Genomic DNA, 3420 nt, shown 5'->3' with positions numbered 1-3420 from the left:
CCAAGTCATCTTCACAACAGCCTCGCCTCCCAAGGCGAGGTCTACCTCCTACCACCCATCACGAGTTCGGTCCTTTAGAAGACATGATGTAAATTTGACTTTCGACCCCTTAGGACAGAAGCTTGGCCGGAATGTGTTCGTGATGTCTGCCAACCATCGCCTGCTAACAATGGGGTCCTTCTTCCCGAAAAACTCAGGAGCCCCACTTGCACAAAACTCTCGAAAGGTCAAAGAGCGTGCACCTACCATAGCCACAATCTCAGTACGAAATGCACCCAAACGCTCATCCAACATCTTCATAATGCCCTCCTTGATCATACCAAAGATCACTGGAGTCTGCTCCAGAATGTCGGGAGTGATCTTCGACAAAATAAACTCTCGCATCTGATCATCCAAAAGTCCAGCCCCAGATCCCGAACCCGATCCATCACCAGAACCTGAACCACTGCGAGTGACCACCATACTGAAAATAAACAATACAAACCAACAGAACACACTCGAAGAATTTGCACACTCTACCGGTTCCTTCGAATCCTCATGACTTCCCTTGACTCGAGTATGGATCATGTGCTTTCAGTATTACATGCCCAATACTACCTTCCACACCTATTTGTACTTTCCTCAAGGACCGCCCCGAATCCTCCAAGTTACTCCCTTACTATCAAATACCCTCCAATTCTGCTAAACAACGCATTCGACATGCTAACATATTTCCTAGGTTCTCCTAGGATTCCATTCACATCTCTATCTACCATCAGATACAGAAGAAACTCCCACTAATACCCACTAACTACATTACAAATATAATTACATGCAACAGTAACTAGATAATTCTTCGACTGCAAGGTCTCACACTACAATGGTTGGACTCAAACAAGAGTTGCGCAATAGAGTTAAACCTAACCTTCTACAATTATCTAATTTTTGTAACATGTAACCTTAGAATATTCACTTGATAGTTAACTAATACTAATGGAGGTTTCCAAAAGCAAAAAACAAGCATTATTCAAGCATCGAGTTCTAAACAAGTGCACTGCCTAATCATGTCACTCTATCCAATCATCTGAAATCCATACTAGCATGCAGTTCTAAAGGCTCATACAGCCGACATACAAAGGCATCTCTCCTAGCAACCTACCATGTGATTATGAGTACATCCTTAGCTTTAATCTAGCATGCTATACACATACACATATACTGAAACAAATAAACATGTATGTGCATTTTGGGAAATGCTTACTTGAGGTCGGCTGATTGCATGCATCACACTCCCTTTTTCTATAAAAATCATTTTAGAAAATTCATTTTATTTTAAAAAGATTATCAATTCCTCAGTTTGAGTTCAGACACACCCGGGAGTGTGCCCGAATACCTCAAACCAAGGCTCTGGTACCAACTTGAAACATCCCAAAAATACCAAGTACAAATTTTTATTTTAAGTCAATCAAAAATATCATTCATTCATTCCGAAACCCATCTAATTATAGAAGAGTATCAAATAATTATTAGATTACAACACAATGTCATAAATATAAAACATCGGTGGGTGTGATGCAATCTCGTCAAGCTCTTACCTTTCGTACCAGAAGTACCTGAAACATAAACATAAAACCGTAAGCACAAAGCTTAGCGAGTTCCCCCAAATAACACATACCATACATATATCGAGCCCCACCCGGCATCAGGCCTCGCCTGGTATTCATCAGGCCCTGCCCGACATTGGGGCCCCAACTGGTATTACATAATGGGCCCTACCCGTCATACATACAAACATATGAAAGATTCACAAAGACAAATAGCATCTTGCAAACATAATCCATTGGGTCGACATTGATGCATTCGACCCATAAGTACAGTGAAGAGACTCGCCTATCAGACGATAATCAACTGTTATTGCTTTTATTGCTGAAATACAAGTGTTATACACCGCCTAGTCATTCATATAAGGTAAACCCTTAGCCCACCTTCCAAAAACTAAGAGTTGACCAAAAGTCAACTCAGGTCAAAGAGTCAACGGTCAAAGACAAAGTCAATTTTTAGTTGACCTCCACTTCGTGGCCATCCTTGCCCACGTCGTGGCCCACGGGTCTAAACCCGATATTGATCCAAGTCAAAGAAGTCAAAATGCCATCAGCACCCCCTCCATGTTGTGGCCTTCCTTGGCCACGTCGTGGGCATAAAACGACGAAACAGTCGATTAGTCTTTGGTCGCCATGTCATGGCGGCCTAGTGTTACTCCGTGGGGACCATTCTGAATGGCTTAATAGAGTTAAGCTGCTTTTAATTCATTTTCAATGGCTCAAAAGCCCAGATCTACTCCTTCCCAACGTCTTGATGGATAAAGTTTCCAACTTTATCCATTAAGGTACTCCATTAAGACAATATGTCTAAACCTAGGTTCTAAAGGTCATCAAGAAGTACAACTCAACCATTAAGTCCTTAATTATAAAAGACACAAGCCTAAACTTTCCAAAATGGTTTTCTTTCACCCCAAGAGCTATAAAGTTGGTTGCTTTATGGATATGCATGTCCAATGCATGTCTCCTCCATTTTAGGCCTAAAAGAGTGATAAAAAGGCTTCAAACTCATGCATAGGATAACATTCACCATGGAACATCAGAACTACAACATATAATCTCAAAGAGACCTCTAGGATCCATAAAGTTGCCAACTTTATGGAATCCTTCCATTACAACTAGGTCACACAAGAAGAAAATGGGACAAAATCGTAGATCTTCATCATAGAAGCATAAAGTAAGGAGCTTGGACACTTACAAAGGTCCAGAGATGCCTAAAAGAGATCTTCATTCTAGCCAAGAAGCACCACAATCCTTTCCAGTGCCTCTTCTTCCTTCAAAAGCAACCAAAATTACCAAAATGGACTCACAACTCACAAGGAGGAATTAGGTTTAGGGTTTCTGAAGCTTGAGGGTGATGGAGGCCGGTAATGAATTAACCCTAGCCTCCTCATTCCTTTAAATAGGGTGCAAAGCCCGAAAAATAGGGTTTCATTAAAATCAACTACCACTCCGTGGCTGGCCTTTAAATCCCGTGATCATTAAAATATCGTCACGCTGTGGTGAGGCTCCACCACGTCGTGACCACCCAAAATGAAGACTTAAATATAATGGATTAGCTCATACCTGAAAAGGGTGTTATATACAATTTAATTAAAATATTTTTTATTAATTTAAAATTATCAGAAAAGTAAAAAACAAATGAAAAATAAAATTGAAAAGGGCATTATCATCATTTCATGTCTCGCAATGGATGTAGTGTGCAAATTTAAACTAACGAGGGATGAAGCGTGCAACTTTTAACCAAACAACGGTCGGTCCAAGTTAATTATTGAAAATAGGGACTGAACCTGCCTTTTGACACTTGTACGAGGTACGATTCGTATAATTTACTCAAATTATT

This window comes from Lactuca virosa, chromosome 8 (assembly GCF_052849685.1).
Source record: "Lactuca virosa cultivar CGN04683 chromosome 8, Lactuca_virosa_CGN04683_v6, whole genome shotgun sequence".
Lineage (NCBI taxonomy): Eukaryota > Viridiplantae > Streptophyta > Magnoliopsida > Asterales > Asteraceae > Lactuca > Lactuca virosa.
Note: the sequence above shows the minus strand (reverse complement) of the source record.